We start from the raw sequence: 22,416 nt of genomic DNA, 5'->3' as shown, positions 1-22,416 counted from the left end.
TGTATTTCATCAAATACAAATACCCAAACGTTGATTTATCATCAATAAAGGTAATAAAGTAATGAAAAAAACCTCTAAACATTTCCTTAAATGGATCACATACATTACTATGTAATAGTTCCAAAATATTTTCAGCTCTTAGTCCTTGTCCAACAAAGGGTGATCTAGTCATTTTTCCCTGAAGGTATGATTCATAAGTTGGAGTAGGCTCAGAGCCCAATGAGGATAAGATCCCCATTTTCTCCAATTTTGCAATCCTATCTTCTGCAACATGACCTAATCTTAAGTGCCAAATATATTTTCAACTTGAGTTGATTTTCATCATGGCATTGCATTCTTTTAGATTGCTATACTCTGGGCAGTGGAAACACTTTCCTACTGGCAGTGGAAACACTTTCCTTTGCCTTTGTCAGCTTTGATCTTTGTTTTTCTATTTGGCTATCTTCTTAGAAGATCCTGGAACTTGAGGTTTCTTTTTCTAATTGCCCTTTTTCTTATTGGACTTTCCAACAGAAAAAGATGCAATCAAAGCTACCTCTTTTCCTTTATTTCCCGGCATTTTCTTTTGGGCAATAACCAGCATATTGAGTAGACTAGCCAAGGTGCATTCCTATTTAGTCATATGAAAATTTGTCACAAAATAACCAAATGACTCAAGAAGGGACTGAAGGATCAAATCCATCTGCAGTTGGAAATCCATGTTAAAGTCAAGATGTTCCAGCTGCTCAATCATCCGAATCATCTTGTGGACATGATCCTCAAATTTCTGTCCCTCATATATCCTCATGCGGAGTAACTGTTTAGATATCTCATACCTAGCATTCCTACTGTGCTCATCATATAACTCTTGTAGGTGAAGGAGGATCTCATTCGCACTCTGCATGTTCTCATGCTGCTTCTGTAACTCATTACTCATAGAAGCAAGCATGTAACACTTGGCTCTCATATCATGCTCCTTCCACTTGTCCAAAGTTTCATGTTCCTCTTGTCCAAAGTTTCATGTTCCTCTTGAGTAGCCTTTGGAGGTAAGGGACTAGGAACATTTGAGTCTAGAACATATCCTATATGTTCAAGGTTCAGGACAAGTTTCAAATTTCTTAGCCAATCAGACAGATTAGGTCCTGTCAACCTATTGCGATCAAGTATACTTGCGAGGATATTGGATGGTAGTGGTTGTTTTGTGCTCATTATTATCAGAAAATTAACTGCAGAAAATAACCAGATTAATTAGTAAATGTATCATGTAATTAACCAAAATGATTATGGTCTTTTAATCAAATTGGTCCTCCCACTAACTTAGCAAATCCTACACTTCCAAAGTAGAAAATGAAAATCCTAGTTGGATGGATTTCTAGTGGTTGATTGAATTCTTATAATTCTATTCATCATCCCCAGGTACATCCATTGTTGGAATTACAATAAACTATAAGTGAGCAACTCCTTGCCCATCACATCTCATGTGAGGTTCAATCCTTTACCTTGCCCCTAATGCTCAAAATCTCAGGTACATCCATTATTGACTTATCTTACATTAGTTAAGTTGATCCCATTGAGCCAGTAATTATGCAAATAATTTTAATGTCCTCAGGTACATCCAATATTGGCCACCAAACTATTTACATATTTACAACATCTCATGCTTAACAATTATTCTTGAGAAAATCTCTTAAATTAATTGCATCTTATGTAAGTATTTAAAATTTCTTAAAATAATTGCCTCAATGGAGGGCCCATATTATAATTACTTTAATTATACCATTTCCAACTTACTCATTTATTTGGAAGATTTTATGGTCATCCTAATTACTATTAAGGTCTCACTTTGCACATTATCCAATTAGCATGCATATATCATATACTTGTATACACTCCCATACATCTCATGCATGCATGGATAAACAGTAAATATGGTATGATCATGGACTTTCTAAGGGATTCTATTATGAGATACCAAGAGTTGAATCAGGGCATTCCTAGCTACATTTCATTCATTCATTTTACAAGAGCTACTGAAGGAGTATATAATCAACTCTTAATCTTGAATTCCTCTCACTGGTCCCACCAATGCATTTGACCTCATTGATCTTCTTTCAATCCAATTGCATAGTAATCCTTGACATAACAAGGCAAATTTACAAGAACTAAATAAATGAAATTATAACCCATAATTATTACAACCTTAATAATACATGCCCAAAAATAAATTAAAATAAATTAAATAATTTACAACCCAAAGAAACATAAAAGAAATAAATCCAATCACATTGGTCTTTTATAGTCCATGATCATCCATCATGCATATCACTATTTAACAATTAAATAAAACATACATACTAAATTAAATTGAATATCTCATATTCAATTTAAAAATCCATATTTTAATATGATTCAAACAAATTTAAAAATTCAGATTTGAATTTCATTAAAACAAATTTAAAAATTTAGATTTGATTCACATTCAAACAAATTTAAAAATTCAGATTTGAATCACATTCAAACAACTTTTAAAATTTAGATTTGAGTCACATTCAGACAACTTTAAAAATTCTAATTTGAATCACATTCAAACAATTTTAAAAATTTAGATTTGAATCACATTCAAACAACTTTTAAAATTCAGATTTGAATCACATTCAAACAATTTTAAAAATTCAGATTTGAATCAAAATTTAATTGTGTAATTAAAACTCTAATTAAACAATTTAATTAGAAATAGGATGAGCTTTTAGATCATACAACAATTGTAAATTAAAAAGCCAAACCTTGCGCGCACTATTGGAGACCACAAAGTGTGCGCACCAATGGTGTTGGTCACCAAGCCGCCACCTTTCTTTGCAACCAGCAATGGATCTATCATCTCATTATCATACCACACAATTAAATCATATAAACAACATTCTAAATGGCAAATATAGTGGCTCTGATACCAATTGAAGGAGCGAAAGCATGAAAAATACAAGTTTATATCATTGAAACTCAAAATTTATCATCTAGGATCAGATGCATCATGCAAGATTCATTTTTATCTATTTGATTTCAATGATAAACAACATATTAAAACTCTTTTAATATATTTTTGGATCTACATTTGCCATTTAAGATTTTAGAATTAACAGATTAATTCATTAGAACCCTAGATTAGATCAAGAACAAGTGCACTAACCTTTTGATACACTGTAGTATGTTTAGCACCTTTGGGATGCGTCTTAGGACACCAGATGTTGTCCCTCTAGCTTTTCCACACCAAGACCACCTATGGCAGCCCTTGAACAGCTTCTAAATCTTTTTCTATGAATTAGAAAATCAAGTTTTCTCTTTTCAGAGATTACAGATGTAAACAGGACACAAAAACAATTTCTTATATTTTTAATTCAAGAGATTGTTTGCTAATCTCTTTGAATTGATGAGAGATAAAGAAGAAGAGAGGGGAAATGTTCTTTGGGTGGCAGCACCAAAGAAGAACAGCAGCCCACACATTTTACTCTTTCATAACAACACTTATATAGCTAGGTCATCACTTAAAACCCTTGCCATATGTCACATTCTGATTGCCTCTAGGTTTAATTGACCTAATCACATTGTGCCAAGCGTCAAACCTATATTTAATCTTGACTTTAATCATCTTATATGATTAAAAGACATATGGCAAGCTTATGTGTAGTGCCATGTGTCACTATCTCATGGTGTCACATGTCACCCTATGAAATGACTAAAATACCCCAGTGTCTTAATTTTGAGTTCTCAACCCAAAATAATTATGTCTCTTCTTCTAATCAATTTATATCAAATATAAATTAATTAATTAATCTTTATTAATTAATTTCTCATTAATTGAATTCATATTTAAACACTTTAAATTTAAATTTAATTTATATTATACATCCAACAACCTAGATTTGGTTTCAAGTCATGCTAGGGACTTTGCAATTTAATTACAAACCAAACCTATTTAATTAATCAATTAAACTCTTTAATTAATTAATTAAATCATATTTAATTTGATGATTACTTGTGTATGTGTGTGACTTACTAGGCTTATCACTAATTAGCAATGAGACATGATATCAACTCTTAATATCATCAGAACTCTTTCTTACCATAAACGATTTCTCTAAATCATTTTATGCACCTCATAGACCATGGTTAACACCTAGCATAGCATGCCATGGCCACCTAATTAGTAATAAGGTTTACTTTAAATGAACCTATAATCATATGTTACCATGCACTAGAATCTCTCTGTTATAAAATCCCAATTCGAGCTGAATTCATGGTTTATATCAAACCCCATTTGCTATAAATATTATGTTCTCTTTTAATTCCAGTTCTTGATTAAAAAGATTTTTCTCATCAGAAACTCTTTTTTGATTAAATCTATCTATCCTGGCCAGGAACTTGAAACATCAAGAACAATTAAATGAGCATAGGATTTTATCGCTATTTATTTAGAGGAACAGATTCCATCTTGATCAACACCTACCTCCATATATAAATAGTAGGAGCCAACACATGCCCATATACCCATACACAGTACAAGTATGAAAGCAGTATCAAACTCAAACCACCTATATATAAGATAACTATGCTATCTCAGGTCTAAAGATTATATGCACTAATATGATTTATGACAATACATTGACAAGAGTAAACTCCATGTGCTTGTTATAAATGTCACTGGTTCGACCTACTTATCATGTATAAGTGCCTATCATGTTTGTTATATGGCATGAGATACACCATTCCATCTTATTTACATCTCATATAAATAACTTGGAAACAAACATGATAACAATCTTTCTGGATAAGTCATGTCCTTATTGTGAAGTATCTTCGATTGTGAACCTATTTATGATACTTTATGCTAGAAATACTGTCACTCATATTCTTAACAACTTAAGAATGGAATTTCTAACAAAATATCAATGGACCTTTTCTATTACACATAAATATATTATGTAAATGGAAAAGTGAAAATGTCTTTTATTAATAAAACATGTACAAGATACACACTAAATGATATGCTCTAGGGCATACTACTAATACTATTCACTACCTTAGTTTGTCCATCAATCTGTAGATGATAAGTAGTGGAAAACAGAAGTTTAGTGCCTAACTTACCCCACCAGACTTTCCAAAAGTGACTTAGGAACTTAACATCTTTATCACTAACTATCGTACTAAGTATGCCATACAATTTGAAAACCTCCCGAAAGAACAAATCAGCAACATGAGTGGCATCATCAGTTTTATGGCGTGAAATGAAATGTGCCATATTAGAAAATCTATCAACAACGACAAATATACTATCGTGTTTTCTTTGTGTCCTAGGTAACCCTAATATGAAATCCATGGAAATATCAGTCCAAGGTTCTTTAGGCACAGGCAATGGTGTATACAACCCATGTGGCATAACTCTATACTTGACCTTTTTACATTGCACACAACTAGAACACAATTTTTCAACATCTTTTCTTCTTAGGCCAAAAGAAATGTTCATACAAGATGTTCAAAGTTTTTTCCATGCCAAAATGGCCCATTAAACCCCCACTATGCAATTCCAACACAAGCAAGTCACGTATAGAACACTTAGGAATTACTAGGTGCATTGGTTAGCCCAAATGGCATAACCATCCACTTATACAACCCATATTTTTTCTTGAATGCAGTTTTCCATTCATCCCCCTCTTTCATTCTAATTTGATGGCAACCGCTTTTCAAGTCAATCTTTGTAAACACACATGCACCAAACAATTCATCAAGCATATCATCCAATCGAGGAATAGGATGTTGATACTTTACCATGATTTTGTTGATAGCACGACAATCTACACACATTCTGAATGTCCCATCCTTCTTTGGTACAAGGAGCACTAGAACCGCACATGGACTCATACTTTCACACACATAGCCCTTTGCCACAAGTTCCTCCACTTGCCTTTGTAGTTCTTTTATCCCCTAAGGATTACTCCTATATGCTAGTCTGTTTGGAATTGGAGCACCCAGAATGAGGTTAATTTGGTGTTCTATCCCCCGAATTGGTGGGAAACTCGAAGGAAGATCATCTGGAAACACATCCTCAAATTCCTACAATAAGGAAACAACACCACTAGGTAAGTTTTGGCTAATGTCAGATAAATATAAATTCACCTCCCAGTACATAAGCACACAAAGAGGTCTCCCCCCTTGTAAGGCTTCCCTCACTTCTTTCCCTCTCACATACAAACTCATTTTCTTCTCTCTACTCTCCTTTCGTCCCAAGCCCTCACTCTTTTCTTTTTCTTTTACTTCTTTTGCTCTCACTCTCCTCTCATTTTTCCTCTCATCAAGCTCGGCCTCTCTCGAATTTTCTCTCAAATCTTTCTTTTCCTCAACTGATTTTAAGATTCTCACTTGGTCTTCATGCACTTAAGACGGTGACATAGGAAGCAAGGTGTAGGTTCGGCCATCTTTCAAAACTGTATACTTGTTCTTTTTCCCAATATGAACCACACTTCTATCAAATTGCCATGGATGGCCCAACAACAAATGGTTAGCTACCATAGGCACCACATCACAAACTACCTCATCATGGTACTTCCCAATGCTAAAAGGCACTACAACCTGTTTGGTAACTGTCAATTTCCCATAATCATTAAGCCATTGGAGACCATATGGCTTTGGATGCAAAGTGGTAGGCAACCCCAATTTCTCAACTAATAAGCTACTAGCAACATTGCAGCAACTACAACTATCCACAATCACACTACATAGTTTCTCATTCACTAAACATCTAGTATGAAAAATATTGTCCCTTTGCACCTCATCTCCATCACCCAAACTGACTTGTGCACTCAAGGTGTGCATTGTGACAAGGACATTACTATCCATGGGAGCTTGCTCTCCCTCATCAAGATACTTATCATCACTATCATCACTAGCACACTTTTTGGCCTTTTCTTCACCACTCTCCAATTCTCCATCTTCTCTAATAAACATCACTCTCCTATTTGGACACTCATTGGAATAATGCCCCCTTCCCAAACACTTGAAGCACTTCACATCCCTTACTCTATTTTCCACCTTCTGATTTTTCTCTTCTACCTTTCCTTCCGTCTTCCCTTTTCCTTTCCACTCCTCCTTCACTTTTGGCACATCTTTTTCCACTTTAGGTGTTCCACTCTAATTTTGTTTCCATGGTGCATTAGAAGTAGAATTGTATCATGATTGAGTGTTCCATTTATTTTTGGCAGCCTACTTCCTCTTCACCTCCTTTTCTGTTTTGATGGCTACTTGCACCATTTGCTCTACCATTCTATAATTTTGGAAGTCAACTATGTAAGCATTGTCGAGATTTAACCCATTCAAGAACCAAACCATGGTGGCCTCTTCATCCTCTTCTACTTCAGCCCTAATCATGGCAATTTGCATGGCTTTGTAATACTCCTCCACACTCCTACTTCCTTAGGTAAGTTGCTACCTCAACTTCACCTCTCTTCCATAGTGTGGTGGCACAAACCTTTCCCTCAAGATCTCCTTCATTTTGACCCAAGTAGTAACACCCCTCAAGCCATGTCTTTTCCTCATTTCAAGTAATTGATCCCACCAAACCAATGCATAATCCTTGAACTTAACTGCTGGTAACTTAACTTTCTTCTCCTCACTATAATTGTAGTACTCAAAAATCATCTCAATATAGGCTTTGGCATCCTCCTTGCCATGAAAAGGAAGTATTTTCATCTTTATGCTTCCTACATTGGCATCAACCCTCTCTTAGTGCATCTCTCTCTCACCAAAGTCATTAAATCTAAGTTGTCTTCCTCCTCTCCTACCTCCAACACCTCTCTGCTTTGGTGGCTGAAATCTCCTTTTCTGTTTTGATGGCTACTTGCATCATTTGCTGTATTGTTCTACAATTTCGCAAGTCAACCATGTATTGTAAGTCACTATTTTGGGTTGCCCAAGAACACGAGTACATGAGATGACCCTTCAGTGAATAGGTGTTGTGTAATGGATTTTTATTAGGGGTTAATTTGAATACTAAAGTTGTGATATCCTCAGGGGGGAATTTTTGTCCTATAAATATGAGTGCCTTAAGGAGAACTCTCCATCGGCCCCCAACCTAGTATCTGGGATACTTTGGGAAGGACTCTTTCGCCAATCCATTGGTGTATTAAGCATTTAATTCGAGAGCTTGGGTAAGAACTCTCCCCTAATCTCTTAGTATATTTTAGTTTGAATTTAAGCTAAGAATATTTGGGTAAGAACTCTCTCCTGATCTCTTAATGTATTCTGTTAAAATTTAGGTGGAGGATTTCGGGAAAGAACTCTCTGCCGATCTCGACATATTTCATTAAGGTTTTGGCTGAGAATTCGAGTAAGAACTCTCCCCTGATCTCTATTGTTTTATTGAGATTTTGGTCGAGAATTTGGGTAAGAACTCTCCCTCAATCTCTTAATATAATGCGTTAAAAATTAGGTTGAGTTCGGGTAAGAATGTTAGTAGTATGCCCTAAAGCATATCATTTAGTATGTATCTTGTACATATTTTTATTAATAAAAGGCATTTTCACTTTTCCATTTACATAATAATTTATGGGTAATAGAAAAGGTCCATTGATATTTTGTTATAAATATTATTCTTAAGTTGTTAAGAATATGAGTGACAATATTTCTAGCACAAAGTATCATAAATAGGTTCACAATCGAGGATACTTCATAATAAGGACATGACTTATCCAAAAAGATTGTATTCATGTTTGTTCCCAAGTTGTTTATATGAGATATAAATAAGATGGAATGGTGAGTCTCATGCCATATAACAAACATGATAGGCACTTATACATGATAAGTAGGCCGAACCAGTGACACTTATGACAAGCACATGGAGTTTACTCTTGTCAATGTTTTGTCATAAATCATATTAGTGCATATAATCTTTAGACCTGAGATAGCACGGTTATCTTGTATATAGGTAGTTTGAGTTTGATACTGCTTTCATACTTGTACTATGTATGGGTATATGGGCATGTGTTGGCTCCTACTAGTTATATATGGAGGCAGGTGTTGATCAAGATGGAATCTGTTCCTCTAAGTAAATAGAGATAAAATCCTATGTTCATTTAATTGTTCTTGATGTTTCAAGTTCCAGGCCAGGACAGATAGATTTATACAGAAAAGAGTTTCTGATGAGAAAATCCTTTTAATCAAGAACTGGAATTAAAAGAGAACATAATATTCATAGCAAATGGAGTTTGACATAAGCCATGACTCCAGCAGGAGTTGGGATTTTATAACAGAGAGATTCTAGTGCATGGTAACATATGATTATAGGTTCATTTAAGGTAAACCTTATTACTAATTGGGTGGCCATGGCATGCTATGCTAGGTGTTAACCATGGTCTATGAGGTGCATAAAATGATTTAGAGAAATCATTTACGGTAAGAAAGAGTTCTGATGATATTAAGAGTTGATATCATGTTTCATTGCCAATTAGTGAAGAGCCTAGTAAGTCACATACATACACAAGTTATTACCTATTTAAATATGATTTATTTAATTAATTAAAGAGTTTAATTGATTAATTAAATAGGTTTGGTTTGCAATTAAATTGCAAAGTCCCTAGCATGACTTGAAACCAAATCTAGATTATTGGATGTGTAGTATAAATTAAATTTATATTTAAAGTGTTTAAATATGAATTTAATTGATGAGAAATTAATTAATAGAGATTAATTAATTAATTTATATTTGATATAAATTAATTAGAAGAAGAAAATAATTATTTTGGGTTAAGAACTCAAAATTAAGACACAGGGGCATTTTGGTCATTTCACAGTGTGACACGTGGCACCATGAGATGGTGACACATGGGATTACACATAAGCTTGCCAAATATTTTTTAATCATGTAAGATGATTAAAATCAAGATTAAATATAGGTCTGACACTTGGCACAATGTGATTGGGTCACTTAAACCTAGAGCTAATCAAAGGGTGACATGTGGCAAGGGTTTAATGTGTTAACCTAGCTATTTAAGTGTGGTTATGAAAAGAAAAATAACCAGCAGCCACTCCTCTCCTTTGTCACGCCACCTTGAGGCTTTTCATCTATTCTTCTTCATCTCTCATCAATTCAAAAAGATTAGCCATCAATCTCTTGAATTAAGAACACTAGAAATTGTTTCTAGTGTCCTGTTTACATCTCTAATCTCTTAAAAGGCAGAACTTGAATTTCTAATTAATAGAAAAAGCTTTAGAAGCTGTTCAAGGGCTGCCATAGGTGTTCTTGGTGTGGACAAGCTAGAGGGAAAACATCTGGTGCCCTGAAGACGAATCTCAAAGGCGCAGACACGCTGCAGTGCATCGAGAGCTTAGTGTAATCGTTCTTGATTTAATCTAGGGTTCTAAAATTAATCTGATTAATTTTAAAATCTTAAATGGCAAATACAGATCCAAAAACATATTAAAAGAGTTTTAATATGTTGTTTATCAATTAAATCAAATAGATAAAAATAAATCTTGCATGGTGCATGTGACCCTAGGTGAAAATTTTTGAATTCAATGGTATAAACTTGTGTTTTTCACGCTTCCGTTCCTTCAATTGGTATCAGAGCCACTATATTTGCCATTTAGATTGTTGATTATATGATTTAATTGTGTGTTTGATCATGAGATCAAAAGATCATTGCTGGTTGCAAAGCAAGGTGGCGGCATATTTAAAAAAAAACACCATCAATGGTGCGCATGGTTTGGCTACCATGGGTGGTTCAAGGTTTGACTTTTAATTCTATAATTATGGTATGATCTAAGGCCTATTCTTTGACTAATTAAAGTGTTTAATTAGTAATTTTAATCACACAATTAAATTATGATTCATATCAAAATTTTAAAAATTGTTTGAATGTGATTCAAATATGAATTTTAAAAGCTGTTTGAATGTGATTCAAATCTGAATTTTTAAAGCTGTTTGAATCATATTTAAATCTGATTTTTTAAAATTAATTGAATAAAATTCAGATCTGATTTTTTAAAAAATGTTTGAATGTGATTCAAATCTGATTTTTTAAAAAATGTTTGAATGTGATTCAAATCTGAATTTTTAAAGTTGTTTGAATGTGATTCAAATCTGAATTTTTAAATTTGTTTGAATAAGATTCAAATCTGAATTTTTAAATTTATTTGAATCATATTCAAATCTGGATTTTTAAGTTGAATATGAGATATTCAATTTAATTTAAGTATGTATGTTTTATTTAATTGTTAAACAGTGATATGCATGATGGATGATCATGGACTATAAAAGACCAATGTGATTGGATTTATTTCTTTTATGTTTCTTTGGGATTGTAAATTAATTAATTAATTTTAATTTATTTTGGGCATGTATTATTAAGTTTGTAATTTTTTGGGTTGTAATTTCATTTATTTAAGTTCTTGTAAATTCGCCTTGGTATGCCAAGGATTACCATGTAATATTGGATTGCAAGAAGTTCAAGGAGGTCAAGAGCATTGGTGGGACCAGTGGGAGGAATTCAAGATCAAGTGTTGATTATGTACTCCTTCAGTAACTCTTGTAAAATGAATGAACGAATGAAATGCACCTAGGAATGCCCGGATTCAATTCTTTGGTGGCTCAGAATTTAATCCCTTAGAAAGTCCATAATCATACCATATTTATTGCTTATCCATGAATGCATGAGATGTATGGGAATGTATGCTATTATATGATATACACATACTAATTGGATAATGTGAAAAGTGAGACCTTAATAGTAATTAGAATGACCATAAAATCTTCCAAACAAATGATTAAGTTAGAAATGCTATAATTAAAGTAATTATAACATAGGCCCTCCATTGGGGCAATTATTTTAAGAAATTTTAAATAGTTGCATAAGATGCAATTAATTTAAGAGATTTTCTTAAGAATAATTGTTAAGCATGAGATGTTGTAAATATGTAAATGGTTTAGTGGCCAATATTGGATGTACCTAAGGACATTAAAATTATTTGCATAATTACTGGCTCAATGGGATCAACTTAACTAATGCAAGATAAGTCAATAATGGATGTACTTGAGATTTTGAGCATTAGGGGCTAGGTAAAGGATTGAACCTCACATGAGATGTGATGGGCAAGGAGTTGCTCACTTATAGTTTATTGTAATTCCAATAATGGATGTACCTGAGGATGATCAATATAATTATAAGAATTCAATCACCCACTAGAAATCCATCCAACTAGGATTTCCGTTTTCTACTTTGGAAGTGTAGGATTCGCTAAGTTAGTGGCAGGACCAATTTGATTAAAAGACCATAATCATTTTGATTAATTACATGATACATTTACCAATTAATCTGGTTATTTTCTACAATTAATTTTCTGATAAAAATGAGCACAAAACAACCACTACCTGTCACACCCTACCCCTCTGTAAGGCATAACATGATCCCGTAGCATACCTAATGAATTACCAACTTCGTCTACTGATAACCCATTAAGTACACTACAAGGGATTTTTAAAAACTTTTCTTACTTCTTTTACAATGGTGAGCACTATTTACAGGTGTTAAAAACTTTTGTGAACTGAAGTGAAACAATTAACTCATTTGATTTATTTGGAATTTCTGTAAAAATTTTGGCAGAGTGCCATCTGTATTTTGGATAAAACAGTTCTTGTAAAACTCAGTAAAAGACACTTCAATAATTTTCCAAATCTCAACTCCAATACATTTCTCAACACAACAATTTATCAACTCAATTCCATAGAAATTTTTCAAAGTCTGAGATAAGGAAATATAATACAGTTTTTACAAGTCAAATAGCTCATAATTAATTTACAACTTCAAGGTACAATTTGAATTTGCAACTGCTCAAAACAAAAAACAAAATGTACATACAGTGTCATACATTACAGTACAAAATGCAAAATATTGGTATACTCATTATACTGTAATCCTCATCTGGATGTATTAGCGGCCTAGTCTGCCGCCTGTCTGCTCTCTACCCGTGATAAAGAATAAAGCTATCACGAGACAATGTCTCAGCAGTACAACATTAACCAAATACAATTTTAATTCACAATTCATAAATCATATCAATAGTGGATACTTAAAACCATAGTTAAATTCAAGACAATGAATGTCATAAGGAATTTAAACTCCAATTCACAAATTATCAAAATTCTTAATAACACAATTTAGTCAAATAGTTTAAGAATACCGTATTGCCAATTCATGCACAATTTGATCAAATAACTGAATAATACCTTTTTGCAAATCAATAACACAATTCGATCAAATAATCGAATAATATCGCTTTTGCAAATCAATAACACAATTCAATCAAAAAACAGAATAATATAGTTTTTCAAATCAATAACACAATTGATCAAATAACTGAATAATATCGTTTTGCAAATCAATAACACCATTCGATCAAATAATTGAATAATATCGTTTTGCAAATCAATAACACCATTCGATCAAATAATTGAACAATACAATGTTGCCAATCAATAACACAATTTAGGTTATGACACAAATTTTTCCATATATGCCGTGTTGTACACCACGACAAGACATACTCACCCCAATAATCAAAATCAATGAGGGAGGAAGCTAGCTATCTAATGAGTACTCATCCATACTCACCTCAGACTGGGAAGTCAAAGAGGGAGGAACATAATCATACTCACCCCAGACTGATAAGTCAAAGAGGGAGGAATAATCACACTCACCCCATTAATGGAGGAGGAACATAGTATCAGTGTCATGCCAATTGTGAGTCAAAACAATTCCAAACATTTTATTCAAATGATCCGTAAGAATCCAATAAATTTCCAAAGTTATAATTTCATTCACAAATTGGCAACACAATTCGTAATTCACTTCAATTTCCACAAAAACCATTTACAGTGCTTTTCAATCAATAAGTATCCATCAATATCATTCAAACAATTTTTCACAGTTTCAAACCATTCACAATGTTTTTCAATCAATAAGTGTCCATCAAACACATTTCCACAATTTAAAACAATAATATACAAATAGTCAATATTTATTTCAATTGAAAATAATTCAAAAGAAACAGTTGTTGTGCACAAACCTCTGATATTTGTCTCCTGGTCCTGACTCAGTATTTCTTTCCCTTTTGCTGAGTCCTTGTTAACTGAGAAACACAATCTGAAGTGTTTCAGTACCAAATTAAATTGTCTCTATCGATGGTGTTTGGTAAATAATGCACTGAACTCAATTATTCACTTAATCACCTAATATACCGACCCTCGCTATGCTTTTAGGTAATTTAGGTTTTAGTGTCGTTAATATGTCACATTCGATAGGGTTTTAGGTTTGGTACGTTTTGCCAAACTCGTTTCCTTGTTTAGTGCATTTTAATGCAACTTGCTGGATTCCGGGATACTGGTTTGACCTAGCCGGACGGCCTAGTTCCCTCGGTTTTCGGGTTTCGGTCAAAACTACAAACTTGTAGATCTAGGTCTTATTGCACGCAGAGCAAAATTTTAGGTCAATCCGAGTTAAGTAGACCAAGTTATGGTCATTATACTATTGCTGGTCAATTGGTATCAAATTAGGTCAGTTTTTGGTCAATTTGGTCAACTTTGGTTCGGCCAGTTTTTGGACCCGAACTTGTGCAAGCTTTTTGACTTGCTTCTGGTCATTTCTGGGTTTTGGTGTCTTCATAAGACTTGTAGGTATGGGTCTTAACTATTCTTGGTCAAAATTTCAGGTCAATTGGACCTGTTTTGAGTGAGTTATGGCCTAAAAACTCACTGCTGCCCAAATGGTCAGTTTTTAGGTCTCAAGTGTACCTAATCCGAATTGGTCATTTTTCACATCACCTTGCAAGCAGAATTTTGGTATGTTCTCTCAATGAAAGTTGGCACATTTTGTGCCTAGTTCCACCTCCAATTGGTCTCATACCAATTGAGGTTACACATTTAAACTTATTGGCTAAAATGTACACTGCCCTTGGTTACTTTGCTTAACACACATCAATTACACACATTTACCTTGCAATTTGTTTACTTCTCTACCAATCTGTTTTGGTACATTACCAAAAGCATTTTCTACATTACATTAACATGACTTTGGGCAGATTACCATTACCCTCAACACACCAAATATAATTCACATTTACAATTTCTAAGTACCATTACATACACACCTAACCATTACAAATTTTACATACACTTTACAATATCAATCTACATACATATCATCAATCCTTCTAGGTCAATATTCTGCCTACACTTCCTTCAATATATACATTTACTCAAGTGTTCCCAAGCTGCCGCAAACCTTCTTCAACATCAAAGTGCCGTCCAACTTACCAATTCCCATCCAAGTGCATAAATCACCATATAAACATGAAGTAATTCACTAGGTTACTAACTCACCATGATCAACATTATTTCTCATCAATTATATGCATAATAAATCATTAAATGTGTGACCCCATGGCTGTCCAAAAATTGCTATCTCAATAACTACTTAAACTTTAAAATTTCCTTCACAAAACTAACACCCATAACATGAACATAAAGTTTAACAAAGGAATTCTCAAAAGTGTAAACTTACCTTTGATTGTAACTTGCTAAACCTTCACCAAACTTCTCAAATTTGGTATCAATATCTTCCTTGTGATGTGTAGACAAAGTTTAATGAAGAAACCTAAGAGGTTGGAGTTGAAAATGGAGAGTTAAGAAAGCTTGCATGAAAAATGGCTATGGAGTTTCCTCTCACCTTCATTCACGGCAATGTTGAGATAACTTTGAGGAAGATGAAGTTCAGCTGGTTAGTGGACTTGCATCAGCACCTTTTTATGTTTAATTAAATCTTTAGTGGTCCACTAACAAAGATTAAATCATATAATAAGGTAATTGTTCATTTATTCCACATTTAACCCATAATTTCCACTATTTATTTTAGGTACCACCAATTTAATTTTTCATTTTATTTTCTAAGTGTAATACTATTTATTTTTAATGGACATTTAGGTCAAAAGACACTTCGGGATGTCAAATGACCATAATGCCCCTGTTCGGGCGGCATTCCCGATTTTTCAGTAATACCGGGTTTTGTCTGTTTTTCGATTTCTCACTTTTCTTTGTACTAATTCTTTAATTTTTCTTTGATCTTTCTAATGAGATTTAGTCTTCAACAAGGTTCTATTTAAGTCCTAAAAATGTTTTCCAGGGTTCCCCGTAGTCCAGGGCTAGTCAACGGTCCACGCCGTGACTTCCCGGTGCGGTCACCCATCGCTAGGTTTCCCGGCTCGTTTAACTTGATCACATTTCTTTGCTATCATTTTTCCTTTCTTTTTCTTGTGCTTTCTTTCTTGTATTTCATTATTTTATGTCTCCTCACTCTCATTGAAGTGTGGTTCTAGGCATCCTAGCTGTCCGGACAGCACTGGTCACTGGAACAGCAGAACGCACTACCGAACTTAGGGGTGTTACACTACCATCCAATATCCTTGCAAGCATGCTTGATCACAATAGGTTGACAGGACCTAATCTGTTTGATTGGCTAAGAAATTTAAAACTTGTCCTCAACCTTGAACATATAGGATATGTTCTAGATTCAAATGTTCCTGGTCCCTTACCTCCAGAGGCCACACAAGAGGAACATGAAACTTTGGACAAGTGGAAGGAGCATGATATGAGGGCTAAGTGTTACATGCTTACTTCCATGAGTAATGAGTTACAGAAGCAACATGAGAACATGCAGAGTGCGAGTGAGATCCTCCTTCACCTACAAGAGTTGTATGGTGAGCACAGCAAGAATGCTAGGTATGAGATATCTAGACAGCTATTCCGTATGAGGATGTCTGAGGGATAGAATGTTGGGGATCATGTCCACAAGATGATTCGGCTGATTGAGCAATTGGAACATCTTGACTTCAACATGGATTTCCAACTACATATGGATTTGATCCTTCAGTCCCTTCCTGAGTCTTTTGGGAATTTTGTGACAAATTTTCATATGACTAAACAGGAATGCACCTTAGCTGGTTTACTCAACATGCTAGTTATTGCCCAAAAGAATATGCCAGGAAATAAAGGAAAAGAGGTAGCTTTGGTTGCATCTTCTTCTGCTGGAAAGTCCAACAAGAAGAAGGGCAATAAGAAAAAGAAACCTCAGATTCCTGGTCCTTCCAAAAAAATAGCTAAACAGAAAAGGAAGACTAAAGCTGATGGAGGCAAAGGAAACTGTTTCCACTGCCAAAAGGATGGGCATTGGAAAAGGAATTGCCCAGAGTATCTTGCTTCTCTGAAGGACAAGAAGGATACACTTTCGGAAGGTATGTCCATATCTTGTTATTTAGATTCTGATGATACTCATAGTTCATCTACAGCTTGGGTTTTAGATACTGGTGCCAGTTCTCACATTTCTAATGATATGCAGGAACTAGCAAATAGTAGCAGCTTGCGTTCTCAAGATATTAGAGTCCGGATTGGCAATGGCTCAACCGTTGAAGCTTTAGCCATAGGATCTAAATCCTTTTACATGTTTGGACATGTTTTGTGTTTGGATAATATTTTATATGTACCTGATGCTTTTAAGAACATCATTTCTATATCTAGTTTGACTAGAAATGGCTATGAATTTCAGTTCACAGATGATGTTTGTAATATTTATTTTGGAAATAAATATGTTGGTTCGGGTTATATGAATGATGGTCTTTATTATTTGGATAATAATGACAAACACAAATTGAATGCAAGTGATCTAAAAGAATGCAATGCCATGGTGAAAACCAACTCAAGTTCAAAATATATTTGGCACTTAAGGTTATGTCATGTTGCAGAAGATAGGATTGCAAAACTAGAGAAAATGGGGATTCTATCCTCATTGGGCTCTGAGCCTACTCCAACTTGTGAATCTTGCTTTTAGGGCAAAATGACTAGATCACCCTTTGTTGGACAAGGGCTAAGAGCTGAAAATATTTTGGAGCTAATACATAGTGATGTATGTGGTCCATTTAAAGAAATGGCTAGAGAGGGTTTTCATTATTTTATTACCTTTACTGATGACAAATCAAGGTTTAGGTATTTGTATTTGATGAAATACAAACATGAATCTTTTAAAAAGTTCAAAGAATTTAAATCTAAAGTAGAAAATCAAACAGGAAAGAGTATTAAAGCTCTTCGATCAGATCGTGGCGGTGAATATTTGAGTACTGAATTTGATGAATACTTGAGAGAGCATGGCATTGTTTCTCAGCTGACTCCTCCAGGAACGCCACAACTGAATGGTGTATCTGAAAGGAGAAATCGTACCCTATTAGATATGGTACGTAGTATGATGAGCTATACTGATATGCCAATCTTCTTTTAGGGATTTGCATTAGAATTAGCTTTGTATATTCTGAATAGGATTCCATCAAAATCAGTTTCTTCCATACCTTATGCGATATGGCATGGAAGAAAATCAAGTCTTAAGAATGTTATGATTTGGGGTTGTCCAGCTTATATCAAAAAGCTGAACACTGATAAATTAGATACCAGATCAGAAAAAGGTCGATTTGTTGGATATCCAAAAGATAGTTTTGGATATTATTTTTATTTGCCTACTTCACAAAAGGTTGTGATAAGTAGAGATGCCACATTTCTTGAACAACAGTTTGTTCAAGAAGGAGGCAAAGGAAGGCAAATAGAGTTAGAATTGGAGAATTTTGACCAACCAACAGATCAGATGGATATAGATCCATCTAGTCAACCTATACCCATTAATGAAACATCTACAACTGTTCCTCGTAGAACAACCAGGGTATCTCACCCACCAGTGAGATATGGTTTTCTTCATGAAGAAGAACAAGAGTTGTCTACTCATGAAGAAGTAGATCATGGAGATGATCCACTTACTTATGAAGAAGCTATATCAGATATCGACTCTTCAAAATGGATTGATGCTATGAAATCCGAGATTGATTCCATGTATAAGAATCAAGTTTGGGATCTTGTTGACCCACCTAAAGGTATTGTACCTATAGGGAACAAATGGGTTTTCAAGAAGAAAATTAGTTCTGATGGAAAGGTAGAGACCTATAAGGCAAGGCTAGTAGCGAAAGGGTTTCGCCAAAGGCAAGGAATCGACTATGAGGAGACTTTTCTCACCTGTTGCCATGCTTAAATCAATTAGGATTTTATTAGCAATAGCTGCATACTATAATTATGAGATTTGGCAGATGGATGTTAAAACAGCTTTTCTCAATGGATACATTGAAGAAAAATTTTCATGGAACAACCTAGGGGTTTTGAATCCCAAGATGATTCCAAGGTATGCAAGCTAATGCGATCCATTTATGGGTTAAAACAAGCTTCGAGGAGTTGGAACATCCGTTTTGATGAAGCCATTAAATCCTTTAGTTTTATCAAAAATGAGGATGAGCCATGTGTATATAAGAAGGTTAGTGACAATGCTATCACTTTCCTTGTCTTATATGTGGATGACATACTGTTGATGGGTAATGACACAGGTATGTTAACGACTATAAATGTATGGTTGTCAAATACATTCTCCATGAAAGACTTAGGGGAGGCAACCTATATTCTTGGGATTTGCATCTATAGAGATAGAGTGAAAAGAATAATTGGTTTATCCCAAAGTCTATATTTGGAAAAGGTGTTAAAGAGGTTTAACATGCTTGATTCCAAGAGAGGATTATTACCAGTGAGACATGGTATCCACCTTTCTAAAGAGATGTCTCCAAAGACACCTGAAGAAAGAGATAAGATGGCCAGGATTCCATATGCTTTGGCTATTGGAAGTTTAATATATGCAATGTTGTGTACTAGGTTGGATATCGCATATGCTGTTAGTTTAACTAGCAGGTATCAATCCAATCCAGGTTTGAAACACTGGATAGCTGTCAAGAATATCCTTAAGTACTTGAGAAGAACTAAGGATTTATTCTTGATTTATGGAGGTGGAGACTTGCAATTGCATGGTTATACTGATTCTGATTTCCAATCAGATATCGATGATAGAAAGTCTACCTCGGGATATGTGTTCATTTGTAATGGAGGTGCAGTCAGTTGGAAGAGTTCCAAACAGAGCACGATTGCAGATTCCACTACAGAGGCTGAGTATATTGCTGCATCAGATGCTGCAAAGGAAGCTGTTTGGATAAAGAAGTTCGTGACAGAACTTACAGAAGTTCCTTCCATTGAGTCAGCAGTTCCACTACACTGTGACAATAATAGAGCAGTCATACAGGCTAAGGAACCAACGTCTCACCAGAAATCCAAACACATAGAAAGACGCTACCACATTATCAGAGAAATAGTTGGGTGAGGCGATGTAGCCATGCAGAAAATAGCATCAGCTGAAAATCCAGCTGATCCATTCACTAAGCCTATGTCACAGATTCAGTTAGACCGATATCTTGAGAAGATAGGCCTAAGGTATTGTAATGAATGGCTCTAGTGCTAGTGGGAGATTGTTAGTAGTATACCCTAGAGCATATCATTTAGTATGTATCTTGTACATATTTTTATTAATAAAAGACATTTCCACTTTTTCGTTTGTGACACCCCTTACCCGTGTAAAGTATACCCGAGTAAGCAATGTCACACGGTGTACCGGCACACTCTAATATGCCTTATTTAATTTTTATCATGCTTTTGAATATAATTTGTGAAATATAATTTATTTAAGCCATTTATCGAAATTGTCATTTATTTGAGGTTCCGAAAATTTTTAAAGAAAATTCGGCAGAGTACCGACTAAAAATGAAGAAAACAGTTCTTCAGAACCTATTAAAAACGCTTCCAATATTTGTATTCAATCATCTCAACCTCCAATATCCAAAATCTCAACAATTTTCAATTTCGGTTCTCAACAACCTTTTCATTTCTCATAATGCTCATATACAACAATAAATAAATGCTCAAATTTTGCATTCATAACCATAACTTTCATTATTTACATGAACCTCAAAATACATTACATAAATCCAAATACATATGAGAAAATAAAAATTTAGTTACAAAATGACAAAATGACACCTAGTGACCTACCAATGCACTGCAGGTAGTGAGGTGACACGGACACTGTGCAGAGCTGTAGGATGAACTCACCCAGTCTGCGGTCTACTGGGCTCACGATTTGTATCTCCAGTACCTACGCGTGGCAAAAGCAACGCGCTAAGCAATAATGCTTAGTGGTGCAATAATAGAATAAAAGAAAATAGCATAAAGTAAGTATGTATAGAATGTGTATGATTTCTTTATTTGGTATTGGTATATCTATTATTTCATTAACTTTGCCCACTTTTATTCATTTGGTTGCCCAAGTAACCTACACTAGACGACTGGACTGGATAAACGGGTAAACTGGCACTGGGTATCGAGTACCTCGGGCCATCACACCATCGGTCACATATGCATCTCCCAGTGCAAATGTAACGGCTAACAAGTCAGAATAATATCAGGCACAAGGCCAAGTCTCAATGCAAGGTCAGAATGGCTAAAAGCCAAAAAATCACAGAATGGCATATTGCCATGTGCAATACTGCTAACTGAACCCTATTGGCATGCCAAACTATCCAAACCAATCTTGTTAGGTATACTAGGGCATTTGAAACTTTTAAATTCTTCAATTTGTGAATTTCATGTTTTGGTGTTACTATTCACCTCATTGGTCAACAAAAATGTTGACTTTTGGATAGAAAATATGTACATTGACTTTGGCACTCCCAACATACCACATTTTGTATTTAAAACTTGTTGGCATTAAGCGTTAATACCATTTCTAAGCATTAAACCAAAGGAGCAGATTTTTCAGATTTTGTACCATAACTTTACTGTTCCATTAGGAACTGTTACAGTGGAAATTTGAGGAATTGGTAAACATAAAAGTTGTTCCTTATTTTGTCTAGTTGAATTTCCTTTTTTGAATCACTCCATTTGGAGTTTTGTAGCTCTAGATATGGTCCAAAAACCACAGCTGGCCGAATTTCCATTCTGCAGAAATTACCATATCTATAGTAACATGAACAGTGACTGTGACTGCATATTTGAATAGGTTCTGGCCATAATTTGGGGTAGGTTTCTTCATGAAAGTTGTTTGTCTATGTCTTAACTTGTTGCTGTAAACATTTCAGGTCAATTGACCAAATCTACAATGAGTTATGGCCAAATGAACAGTTACTGTTCATTTGGTCATTTCTGCAGGTGCTGTTGCAGGGGATCCGGATTGGGGCCAACTTTTGGTCCTCTTGCTTTGGTCTTTTGGGCATAGTTTCTTCAGCAAAAATGTGCCATTATAAGCCTAGTTTCATGTCCAATTGGCCAAACACCAATTGGATCAACACAGCCAAAGATATGGTAGTCCAAGTGGACTAAAATTTCAGTCACTCTGCTGCTGTCCTTAGGCAGCCTACACACTCACTTTGCCATGCTATATTTCA

Source organism: Hevea brasiliensis, chromosome 7, assembly GCF_030052815.1.
Source record: "Hevea brasiliensis isolate MT/VB/25A 57/8 chromosome 7, ASM3005281v1, whole genome shotgun sequence".
NCBI lineage: Eukaryota > Viridiplantae > Streptophyta > Magnoliopsida > Malpighiales > Euphorbiaceae > Hevea > Hevea brasiliensis.
The sequence above is the reverse complement of the archived record's forward strand: the minus strand, read 5'-3'. Positions refer to the sequence as shown.